This window comes from Castor canadensis, chromosome 10, assembly GCF_047511655.1.
Source record: "Castor canadensis chromosome 10, mCasCan1.hap1v2, whole genome shotgun sequence".
Taxonomy (NCBI): domain Eukaryota; kingdom Metazoa; phylum Chordata; class Mammalia; order Rodentia; family Castoridae; genus Castor; species Castor canadensis.
This window is the reverse complement of record NC_133395.1, coordinates 9,859,392-9,873,006: the sequence shown is the minus strand read 5'-3', so window position 1 is coordinate 9,873,006 and position 13,615 is coordinate 9,859,392. Positions and strand designations below refer to the sequence as shown.

Below are 13,615 nucleotides of genomic sequence, written 5' to 3'. Positions count from 1 at the left end.
TGTACATGTTCATGTGACATCATGTAATGCTTTGATATATGCACACATTATGTATTGTTTAAATCAGGCTTAATATATATAGTTCCTCAAACACTTATTTTCTTTTGGTGAAAACACTAAATCCTTTCTGCTACTTTTTTGAAATATCAAGGTCATTATTGTATCTATAGTCACCCTACTGTGCAATAGCACCAGAACTTCTGCTCTGTCTAATTGTAACTTAGTTACCCATTGATCAAACTTTTCTATCCCTCACTTTCCCCTGCCTCTAGTAGACACTGTTCCACACTCAACTTCTATGAGATTAACTTTTTAATATTTTGTATGAGTGAAATTCTGTGAAATTTGCCTTTTTGTACCTGGCTTATTTCACTTTAACATAAAGATCTCCAGTTCCATCCAAGTGGATTTTATTCTTCCATTATGGCTGAATAGTATTTCATTGGGTATACGCACCACAGTTTCTTTGTCCATCCATCCATTGGTGGATACTTTGGTGGTTTCCACCTCTTGGATATTTTGAATAGTGCTGCAATAAAAATGGTAATGCAGATATCTTGGTGACAGACCAATTTCATTTCCTTTAAATATATATACCCAGCTGTGGGAATGCTAGATCATATGTTATTTCTATTGGTAATTTCTGGGGTCCCTCCATATTATTTTCCATATGGCTCTGTTAATTTGCACTCCCACTAACAGTGTGCAAGTATTCCCTTTTCTTCAGATCACAGTCAGCCCTTACTGACTTTTGTCTTTCTGTAATAGTCATTCTTACTGGAGTAAGATGATAACACATTGGGTTTTGATTTGCATTTCCCTGGTTCTGTTAATTAATTTTGTGTCACTGTGACCAACATGACATAAATAACTTAAAGGAGGAAGGATTTGTTTTAGCTCATGGTTTCAGAGGGTTTTAGTCCATCCTGGCAGTGGGCCTGTGGCAGTGCAGTGCCAGGAAGCTGAGCAGAACAATAACAGGAAGTGGCCAGAGAAAGATGTATCTCTCAAGGACATGGTCCCAGTGACCTACTTCATCAAACTAAGCTCTGCCTTCCAAAATTCCATCATCTCCCAATTGTCTATTCTAAATTTGAATACATTAGTGAATTAAACCATTTATTAAGTCAGAGCCCTAAAGAGCATATGGTGTCTGGAAATGTCCTCACAGACACACCCAGAGGTATGCTTTACTAATCTCTTGGGAATTTCTCTACCCAAACAAGTGGAAAATCAAGATTAATATTCATACTGATTAGTTATTTTGAGCATCTTTTTCATATACTTGTTGATGATTTGTATATCTTTTATTTTGTTTTTTCCAAGGGCATTTTAGAAACTATTTCAAAACCAACTCTTTAAATCTAAGGATTATATTCCCCTAAATATATTTTCAGACATTTTAAAAAGAGAAAAAATGCCCAAATAGCATTTAATTGTATATTTTATGACAAATGGATATTTTAGAAGAAAAAATTAAAGCAACACTTCAACAAAATACTCTAAGGGGTATATCTTCTTTTGAGTAATGTCTATTTAGTCTATTCCCCATTTTTAAATTAAGTTATTTGGCTTTTTATTATTGAGTCTGTTGAGTTCCTCATAGATCCTGGATATTAACTCTTTGTCAGATGCATAGGATTTAAATATTTTATGCCATTCTGTAGGTTGCCTTTTACCCTTTTACCTGTAGTGATTGTTTCTTTTGCTATGAAGAAGCTGTTTAGTTTGATGTAATCCTGTTTGTCTATTTTTGCTTTTGTTTTCTTGTTTTGGAAATCTATTTCCAAAATATTCTTGCCCATCCAATGTCCTAAAGTGTTTCCCATGTTTTTTCTAGTAGTTTTATAGTTTCAGGTCTTAAATTTAACTCTTTAATCCATTTTGAGTTGTAACTGGTTGAGGTATAGGAGTGTATTCTATTCTTCTAAATGTGGATATCTAATTTTTCCCACACCACTTATTGACAATGCTCTCATTTCTCTCATGCATGCCTTTGGTGAAAATCAGCTAGCTGTTTTTGTGTTAGGCTTACTTCTAGGCTCTGTGATTTATTTCATTGGTCTGTGTCTGTTTTAATGTCAACACCATGTTGTTGTGATAACTACAGTTTTGTAGTATATTTTGAAGTCAGTTGGTGTAATGCTTCCGACTTTATTCTTTCTATTCAAGATTGTTTTAGCTATTCAGTGTTTTCTGTGGTTCCATATAAATTTTAGAATTTCTTTTCCTAGTTCTGTGAAGAATGTCCTTGCTATTTTTATGGGGATTGCATTGAATACGTAAAAAGCCTTGGGTAGAATGGACATTTTAACAATATTGATTTTTCCAATTCATGAATATGGGGTCTTTCCATTTCTTTGGTGTTGTCTTCAATTTCTTCCATCAATATTTCATAGTTTTCTTTGTAGAATCCATCCCTGTCTTTGGTTAAATTTCTACACACTTTTTCCAGACCTTTTTTCCTCATTTTGTATGTCCTTTATTATGTTGAGGTATATTCCTTCTATATCTAACTTGTTCAGCATTTTTATGATGGAGAATATTGAATCTTATCAAATGCCTTTTCTGTATCTATTGAAATAATCACATGGTTTTAGTCCTTCATTTTGCTGATGGGGTATGTCATGTTTATTGAGCATTCAGTCTTCTGGACTGGGTAATTTTCCCCCATTATAACTATTCACCTTGCAGTTCAGCATTTGTTTAAAAAATTAAACATTTCCTCATTCTTTAAAGAATTAAAAATAACAGGAAATGTGAATTATAGATCTTGTACCATAGTTCTAAAGATTCCTTTTAGAATGCTTTACAAGTAAGACTGAGAGAAGAAAATTTCCTACATATACATATCAGAACATTAACTCTTATATGTGTACCTTTTTTGCTATGCAGAAAAAATCTTAGTATGTTCATACATACTAATATAACATTAAAATAAATGTTATGCAGAAATGCACACACACACTACACATGTAAAATAACTCAACTTTTCCCCAGTACGCATATGGGTATGATCACTTCAGGTTACAGAACTACCCTTAACAAACTCATTTTGAAGTGCAATTAACAAGAATGATTTATCAATACATTAAAATGACTCTGGGGCTTTACATTCCATGCATTTGCCAAGCTTAGACATTATGTGTCTTCATCTTTATCATGCTGTCCTTATCATTACTGCCTCAAATGTTAAATCACCTCAGGTGCTACCAATTATTATAAAGCCAAAAATTATTCTGAAGCACCAGATTCACTGACATAACCACAAAATACAATTCAAGAACCCTTTGTTGTAGAATGGTGATGTTCTACTTGTGTATCAATTAGTAGACATAAATCATTGCCTAATATGAGGTGGCTTAGCAGATCCCTGGGCAAGACTCCTGTACAGAAAACAAGTGGAGTATCTATCCATTGAAATTGCATGTTGCAATGAGCCATACTTTGCCATTTTCCCCTGACAACTATTATAAACATAATGTTTAATGATGTTAGTCTTCATAACATTTTTAAATTGCATCATATTTTGGTTACTAATGATTACTAATGCTGAGGAATTTATAATTGGCCTTAAGGACTGAACATGAAGCATAAGATTAAGTTAGGACGGGTTTTTCTAATTCAGAAAACCAAAGTGCAACAGAACTTCCTGTGCATTTAAACAACTATGTTTTTCTGATTTGGTTTTCTTTCTTTCTTTTATCTTTTTTCTGGTTGTTGTCATTGAATAAATGATGCATAAAAATTAATATGAGCTTTGTCTTCATTCCAATTCCTACAAGGTATTTGACTTTTAAAAATATAAACACAGAGGAACTATTGCCCAAGGTAATTCTTCTATCTACCCATTTCAATATACAACCCTTCTTGTGTAATGCAATTTTAAATTAAATAAAGGCTTGCTGCTATTTCTCCCAGGTATTCATTTGGTTTCGCTAACTCTATAAAATAGTCTTTCAAATGACTCAAATTGCATTAGGAAAATAGCTAAGCCATTTATGGCACCCGTGGAACAATTTCTTAATAATCTCCTCCTTTATTTTAATGTGCTATTTCACATTAGAGTTTATTTCTCCATGGGCATAAAGAGAATTCCTTTTACCTGGTCACCAGTTAAAAACTGTATACAAAACTTTCAAACAGTTTGTAATTAGATTTTGTTATTAATATTGCTAAAATATCTAATTGATATTGAAATAAAATAATTTAGAGTTAGTCATATTAGCAAACTTTGAGAAGTAGGCAGAATTATATAATTTATACTATTTATTCATTACTATATATGGTAAGAAAGAGAATCTTTTTCAGGAAATGACAAGTGGTTATTCTTAACACCAAAAATTTCCATTCTACTGTTGATAATAATATATGCTTATAAAATAAGAAGCAAAATGTTAAAATAGCAATATTTAAATAAATGCAATAAAACAAATAATATGACATCTTTCAGAGTTATATATTTTAGCCATTCTTTTACTATTTAACATAATCTCGATTACTGAGATTATGCTTGCAAATTAATTTGAAGCATTGTAATGTGAGCATTTTACATGGCTTCTAATAAAACAGTTATTTCTCAATACCACAATAAATATGCAATTCTCAAGGTCCAATGTCATCATGTGCCAGTTTTATTCTTCAGTATCTATAATCAGGAGACATACTGATTTATAGACACACTGTAAATCTCTCTGATTCACAGCGCAGATGACCAATATTGAGAAACCACAATGGTAGGATCACTCACAGAGGAAATGTGCTTTGACAGACACGAGCCTAATGTATAAGCAGTTGAAACAATGTTATGATTTGTCCATAGGTGAAAGACAAATGAGGTCACTGGAGAAGTTCACATTCATAGGGAGTCATTGAGGTTCAACCCTTTAAACCTTATGTTATCACACCCTCATGAAGGGCATATCCAGTTAATTTGTTCTGTAGCATCAATAAATGCTTTTCTTATTACATAAACCTATACTCACCATTTATCAGGTTGGTACTATTAGGTACTAGATGTGCCAGCTTAAAAGTAAAGTAAAATAGTGTGACCTATTTGCCTGCAGTACCAGACTGCTAAATAATGGCCAAGAACCAGAATTAATAACCAAATAAAATATCTCCATCTTATCAGAGTACCAAAATATAGTGATTCCAAAGCCTCATAAAAATGTCTTGTTCCCATTCTATCTCTACTGCTATTTGAACAGTAAATAGCAAGAAATTATGCTGCCTTTGCATGGCTGGGGCATGCTTAATAACATGTGACTCATCTCTCTTCACTTAATACAGTGATCAGATCTTAAAACCAACATTGAACTCCAGATAGCACTTTTATGAGATCTAATATGTCCTGCTGATAAGTGCATTGTGTACCTTCTCATAAAATTGAGTTCCAAAGTGAGTGAGTCGTCTAACAACCAACAACCAACATTCAGCAAACCTCTAAGTGGCTCAGAGCACAATATGCCTTTTCCAGTTAAAATGCAATGTCTTTGGAGCTCACATCTATAGATAGTGCAAGTTCTGTGAGGCTATGGCTGTGTTGTCTTTTCCATCATTTTTTTTTAGGTCATACTGTGTGCTGGATCAATGTTGACTAATAGATAATGTTAGAATGGAAATGCAGCCAATATGTTCAGTCAAATAAATTATTTTAATTTGCTACTCTATCAATAATACTAGAATTTAAAAATCAGTAGAAATACCCAGGGAGCACAAAGAAGAGGAATCAATAAAAATTATCATTAAGGGAATAATTTTGCCAGTGTTTAGTATTTAATAAATGAAGGAGGACAGCCAGTTTGGTTATTTAAGAGTTATTTCTACAGTTCTTTCTCTGGACAAAACAAAGAGGAGTTTAAAATATTTTGTGAATTTTAAAATTATTTTTATCTTGTTAATGCCAAAGTGACTAAGATTTAAGGTTACAAATGATTTGAGATGCATCAATGATGCTGAGAAAAATACTTAACTCCTGCTAGGAGCTTAGAGTTTTCAGAGTACCTGCCAGATAACCTATTCCCAGAAGTAGGATGGTAAATAACTTTCTGAAATTGGAAAGAAAACAATATTAAATTAACTTGAGAAAAAACACTGTGTTAGTTTTAATTGTGAGGCCTCCAACACATACAAATAATTATTAAAGAGCACAATTTTTCCAAATTTTGGTAGCTATTTAGGACTGTTTTAATGCTAAAGTTGATTTGTCACTCATTGTATAGTATACTCGTGACATAAATGTAGGATTGGTTTTTTTTGCAATTTTTTGTGATGTAGGGAGAGCAAGAAAAGATGATTAAATCCTAAATATTGTTTCATCTACCATTTTAGGGCTCAATCATTTAGATCATCTTTAAAATTCCTTACATACAAAATTTCCTTTAACCACCTACTATATACCTTTGACAAATACAGGCAAAATTTCTGAATATTTTGGTTAACTAAAATACTGTATTTATAGTATTTTATAAAGTTTTCACTCCAGAAAAAATCAGGATAAAAATGTAAACAACAGAGTGAAATGTATGACATTTTCTTGACACTGAAAAGAAAGAAAGAAACGAGTATTTCATGTCATTTTAACAGGTAGAAATAATAAAGCCCTGTCTCTCATTATCACCATTCATTCACTTGCTTTAAAATATTCAAGTTTAAGTGATGGCAACACGTCTGGAAATCAGGGTTATTTTTAGCACCAGGATTCTCATGAAGTTGAAGACAACATTACCAATCACCTCACTAGTGCAAACATGGCCAGGTTAAGATGCAGATATGGAATATCAATAAAGTACTGTGCAAGTAAGCACTTTTCTTTGATTCTAACTTGAGAAATAAACAGACATAGTTTCTCTGCTAATACTTTGTTTTGTTTGTTAGAAGACCATAATTTTTCACTTAAATTTGAAACTCCAGAACATCTAGTACATTAACTCTCAATTGAGATACACAATTAATGTTGCTAAATAAGTAAATTAATCCTTTAATCCATTCTGAGAATTTAACTTTTCAGTCTTTCTCTCTCATTCATATATCTATTGAATATATATGTGATTACAATGAGTTAAAATCGTTTTCCACATATGTCTTGAAGATCCTTTTGAGTTCACCATATATGTGTTGAACTTTTAATGTCTACTTTTGTTAAATAGAAATTATGGTTGTAGGTATAGGTAAGATGTTGTGTAATGGTGGGCTCATATGGAATCAAACCTCTCTCCATACAGAATTTGAGTAAAGGGAGCTCAAAGGGAGGCTCTGCATTGTGCTGTCCCAAGAGACATGCTGGTCTCCCAGTGAAAGAAGGAGAAGGAAGTTCATTCTCCTCCCAAATGGGACTTGTGTGGGAATATCCTGCTTAGATAGAAACAAAATCAAGTCACAGAGGAAGTAAAGGACTGGAGAAAATGAACAATTTACTAAATATAGATATCTGTATTTTCAAAAAAATCTAAAAAGCATTAATTATCAAAGCAACTCAGTTTTGTTGACACTGACAGTCTGCTGTGGGTTGTGAGACAATGATGGAGTCCTGTGTTCATCAAAGTATACTCCTATAGATACTCGGTCCAAAAATGTCTGGGATACAAGTTGAAACTTGTTATTCTGGAAGCATGTCCAAATCTTTGCATTGGTTCTGGGAATCTGCTGCATCAGTGTTCTGAGATCTGATATTTACAAGGCCACCTGAGTAAGTCTTATGTAGGTTAAGGTTAGTGAACCACTATGAATGGATCTGAAGACTAGATATTCTTCTCTTATGTATTAGCATTATTTTCCATAAGGGTACAAGTTCAGGATTAAAATCAGCTCGTTCTCTACCTTATCATCCAAAATTGTTTCTATAAATTCTATGTACTTAAGAATCAAGTAAAATATACTAGAAAGCTTTTCCAATAAGTAGGGTTATTTGATAAAGCTCCTTCTGGTATCTTACTTTACTATGACCACCATCGATCCCATTTCTTCATCTTTGTCTCAGAAGCAGAAAGAAAAGGAAAATAAGTACCACAGGTCACAGAACAATTCTATCTGCATATCCTACATAATATGGCAGTTGGCCTTGATCCATTCTCCCAAGATAAATGAGATCATCATCATCCACTGGATGTTCTTGGTGTGTAAATCAAGCAGTTCCAAAACCAAATACAGTGTCTTTCTCTATCCAACCCTCTCCTCTTTCTGGATGTTGTTTCATCAGTGAAAAGCATCACAACTGGCCTTGTTCTGAGCCAGTCATACAAGAGTAAGCCATGACCTCTATAAGCAGACAGCCATGCAGTTCTTCATACAATGCTATAGAAAACACTTTCACACATCTCTCATCTTTTATGGCCCCTTAGCTCAGAGGTACCAGACACTAATGTTTCCAAGCCCAGAAACAAAGAAAGCATACATGTGGAAATAAGGTTAATAAAAATTCAGGAATGGAGTCACCATGGACATACTGAAGACTGTAGGTCCCAGCTCAAGGCTTCTTCACCGACAGTCTTACCACTTTGATCAAGAGTCAACATCACATCCCCCACGGACCACTGCAGTGCTTGTGTTGGTTGGTGATGGGTAGAATATCAACTTTTGAATCACCAGATGGAGCAAGGGAGGGAGATACTTATTAAACTACAGATTCCTGGGACTTCCATCTGACCCACTGAACTGAAATATCTAAAGATTGACCCAAGGGATCTACATTTGTCTTCCCATGTGATTGGAGCCATGTTATTTGCAAAACACTGTACCCGTGAATTTCCTTGATTCATGTAAAAAATCTACATGAAAACTGATCAGTTTTCCCTCCACTTAAAACAACAGCTTAGGAGACTCAGGACCTTAATTTCAGGAGAACATGAACATCTACTAGTATATGGCTAACAGAAACATTTATAGTACCATCAGGAAAATAATACTATTACAAATGTCAAAATAATGAAAAATGTATTTTGTCAAAATTTCTACATCATCATTCAGAAAAATCAATCAAACTAAAAACAGAATTGTAAACTCCCAAATTAACACCAGCATCCCATGAAAGCTGAACCAGAACAGGGATACCAGGCAACTGTAACCCAGGCATTGGTTGTGGATCAGGGAACCAGATACTCTAAATTAAAAGTTCAGGCTTTGTCTACTGTACTATCAGGTGCCTTTCCTTTATTCCTTCTCTTCTCCTTATTCTTCTCCTTATCAGAAGCACACTCTGATTTCAACTATTTCTTCCTTGCCCAGAAGAAGAATGCTGTTTAACAAGTTTTCACTCCAAGTTTTTCTTTTTCTTTTGTTGTGGGACTGGGGTTTGAACTCAGGGCTTTGTTCTTGAAAAGCAGGTGCTCTTCCGCTTGAGCCAAGCCTCCAGTCCCAAGGTTTTCTTTAGTGTTTGGAATTATCATTCTAACCCTTGGCTTTCCAAAGGGGGTTTTCTTAGCCTTTCAAAGTTTTTGAAAAACAAAACAAAACGACTCCACACTATACATAGTTTATAGTTGGTTAAAACACACTTTTTTTTCCTAAATATCGTTTTAAACTCACTGATACTTTTTTTTTCTTCAGTGGTACTGGGGTTTGAACTCACTTGCTAAGCAGACACTTTACCACTGAGCCATACCTCCAGCCCTTTTTGCTCTGTCTATTTTTGAGATAGGGTTTTGCTTTTTGCCTGGGCCAACCTGGACCAAATTCCTCTATTTATAATTCCTGCTATAGATGGAATGATAGGCATGCACCACTATGCCCAGTCATTGGTTGAGAAGGCATCTCCTAAACATTTTCCCCAGACTGGCCTCAAACCATGAGTCTCCCAAACTCAGCCTCCCTAGCAGCTAAGATTACAGGCGTGAGCCACTGTGCTTGGTTTATGCTGACTAATTCTTGAACAAAATTTGTCAGTTTCTGTTCTATGACCTTGCAGCTTGTACCACATCTTCAAGCAAATGGTTTACATGTGATATTAACTCTCTTGAGACTCTTATCAAATAATATATTACAACCCTTATAAGTACAAAAGAAATAACTATTGTCATGTTGAAGATTCCACAGCAAACAAATGTTTTTAGCAAGAAAAATGCAGTTATTGAAATTCCAATCAAGATAACTTTTATTGGTCACCCAGAGACCAATATCTGACACATTGAATATTTTCATTTGGATGGCAAGGGGCTCTGTGAGTTGCTTCCTCAAACAGAAATAGAGAAATATACCCCTGGAGCCACATCACTAGTATAATTTTCATTGAATAGAATTCACTTTGACCTATTTTATGGAAAGTCTATCGATTCTCCATCAAATTCTGCTCCATATTAGACACTAGTGTATTCTACAAAAAACAGATTACTCACTTTCCCAGATTAAATCTTCATTAATTTATTAGATCTGAGCTTGACTAAGAGCTGTTATTTTGAAATTTTTACTCATCTCAATTCAAAGCTTCTAAGATGGGCTAAAGATTTTTGCCATGGCTTTTAAATTTTTTAAGCTCAAATGTTAAATGCAATAAAGTTCAAGAATGAACTTTATTTGAGTTCCAGAAAGTATTCACTATATATTATAGAACTATCCTCCAACAAATATGTTTTTTTGTGACTTTTTTTAACTCAAAATCTCCAAATGAAACACTTATATTTCAAATTATTCTTCTAAATAATTGCTCTGAAATGAAGTTTATTTGTCAGGGAACTATCCCCTGAAGGTTTTAATTACATCACCATGTGTTTGTAGCTTCTTATTAGAGTAGGTGTGAGACTGTATTATGAAAATGTCTGGCACATGGAAACAGTACAGTAAAGCAGTTAAAAATGTAAGCTCCTGAGTCAGACTAACTATGCTTACCTCCTATCTTTTCTACCTGCTACCTGGGCAACTTGGGGCAGACCCTTAAGCTGTCTGTTCATCATCTCGAATTGTACTTGCTTTTGGAATGGTGTTTGGGAGGAGCAAATTCATGCTTGGAATAGTCTAAGCAGAGTGAACAAATACTGCTATATTACATAAATATGGCTATTATTATATAGTAAATAATTGTTATATTGTACTCTGTATCCTTGCTTTACTAAGCTCTCAGTAACTTATTATGGAATAAATAACCATGAATATTCTTCATGCTGAAATATTTGAAGCTCAAATTTTATTACATCAACATAAACAGAGCACTTTAACTATGGAACATTAGCAAATAATTGAAATTACTCTGAGTTTTTATTCAGGTCCTTTTCCTGGAAGATGACTGAGGATGCTAAAGTCATCACATGGGCAGAGGAGAGTTCCTAGGATGGGCAGGGTGAATAGCATCCAGGACCAGATCTTGGGTTCAAGCACAGTGTCAAGATTTGTAAGTCAGAGAATCAAGTTACCATGTGGGGCCCAGAGACCAAGTATCAGAGAACCAGAAGAAGAAAATGAATCAAGTAAGAAGCTGAAATTATTACTAGCATGCCTGCACAGGTGCCACAGTTCCTTCATGAGATCTGATGCCAGGGCTGGGAAGTCACACATAACACGCACAGAACTAAGCTAGGCAAGGCAGTGCCCTTCCACTTCTGCTTAGACTGTGCTATACATACCTTAATTTCATTCTAGGCTAAGACACATACTTAAGATGATATACCCTATCTTTAAAGAAGAATGGTATAAATTTATAATCTCATGAGAAAAAAACAGAAAATCATCTCCCTCAGAGGCAAAATGATAAAACAAATATCCACCCCCCCCCAAAAGCATACATACCAGAGCTCAACCATGTGTTAAATTACCAAAAGAAAGAACGAAGTAGAGGCTATGGGGGATCTGGTATCTAGTAATTTGAATTCTCAAAGGTTACTTGAGGGAAAAGTAAAGAAACAAAATGACAGAAAAAAAGTGTCAAATCAGTAAAATTGAATTCCATCTGAAATGTGTCATCTATAGAGAATGAGCTTTATCCATACTGGTGTTTTCTAAGTGGGATGTTGGAAAGAAATTCTAGCTTGCTCTTGCTCACAACGTGCTACGGCTTCATCTGCAGCAGCAGAATGCAATTTGCAGAATTTAAGACCTAGTTCTCTGAGCAGGAACACCCTTCAGGGATCTTAGATAAGGATTCTGCTGTCTTTAGTCTCAACATGAGGGGAATTCACAGCTCCAATCTCATTTCTTTTTGACAGGGATTCCCAGATTTGCTGAGGAAAGTAGATCACATTTCATGGAAGGCCCCAAAGATTCTGTGTAATATATACAAGATTTATATACACAAATACTCATATATATGAGTTTATGCTTACACACAGCTATTCTCATTGGTGATATTGAATAACATCAGACTTGTAAAGAATTTATATGAACATGAAAAGTGAATTCAAAGAAGAATACATTTAAAATGCTTACAACTTTAATCTATCAATTTATGCTTAAGGAATTTTAGAAAGAAGCACCTTCATTTAAGAGCTTATTGTTTGGACCAGCAAAAGAAACAAATTCTAACTGTATTACAATATATGGATATAGTATATCTAAATGAGATTTTTTTGTAAATAGAAATATTCCAGTATAGACTATGTGGTTAGAAAAGTGCTAAACTTCTAATAAATATTAAAGTGAAACAAAAAGTCATGCTTAGACTTGCCTGAAACATGTGCATTAAAATTATAAATATTTTCCAGTCCAAAATTTAATCTATATGAATTCTTATTTTTAAAACAGATATAGCTGGCTATCTCTTTCCAGAGGTTCAACATCTATGGATTCAACTAATCAGACCAACCAAGAATACTCAAAAGAAGTTGTGCTGGCATCAAACACGTGCAGACTTAATCTTGCCATGATTCCCTAAACAATACAGTGTAACAAGTGCTCACATAGCTTCCTATCACATTAGAATTACAAGTAATTGAATGATGATTTAAAGCATGTAAGAAGATTTGTATAGTTACCTGCAAATACTATGCCATTTTATGAAAAGGACTTGAAATCCACAGATTTTGGTACCCATGGGGGATCCTGGAACCAAGCTCCCACAGAGAAGGAGGGACAACTGTACTCTCCTCTTTTCTCCTTTAGTTTTCACATTAAATGTCTCTTTTTGAAGACTAAACATTTTAGATTCCACATATAAGTGAGATCATACACTCTACATGGAATCAAAAACCATAAATCTCATTGCTATAGACTAGAAAGGTAGTTAGCAGAGACTGAGAGATAGAAGAAGGGGTGGTCAAAGACAAGGTGTTGATTGAAGTGTAGAAAGTGGCCAAGCTTGATGGTACACACCTGTAATTCAAGCCACTGAGGAGGTGAAGGCAGGAGGATTGTGAATTTGAAGCTAGTTAGAGCAAAGTTAGTGAAACCCCATCTCAAAAACAAAAATAAAAACCAAAGGACTGGGAGCATAGCTAAAGTGGCAAAGTGCTCAGGTAGCAAATGCAAGGCCCTGGTTCAATCCACAGTTACTAGAAGGGTAGAAAGTTTCAGTTAGACTGAAAGAATAAATTTCAGCAATCAATTTTCCTGCATGATGACTATCTTAATAATAATGTATATTTCACAATTGATAACAGATTTTTAACATTCTCACTATAAAAAATTAATATTGGTGAGACGATGGATGGATATGTTAATCTGCTGGACTGAATCTTTCTATGACATATATAGA

General features: G+C 34.3%; 1 protein-coding gene across 3 annotated transcripts in view; it reads right to left on the bottom strand.

Annotated features, from left to right (window-relative positions):
* Positions 1–13,615, bottom strand: part of Fgf14 (fibroblast growth factor 14) — a 638,567-nt gene that overhangs the window by 145,228 nt on the left and 479,724 nt on the right. The window lies entirely within an intron of this gene.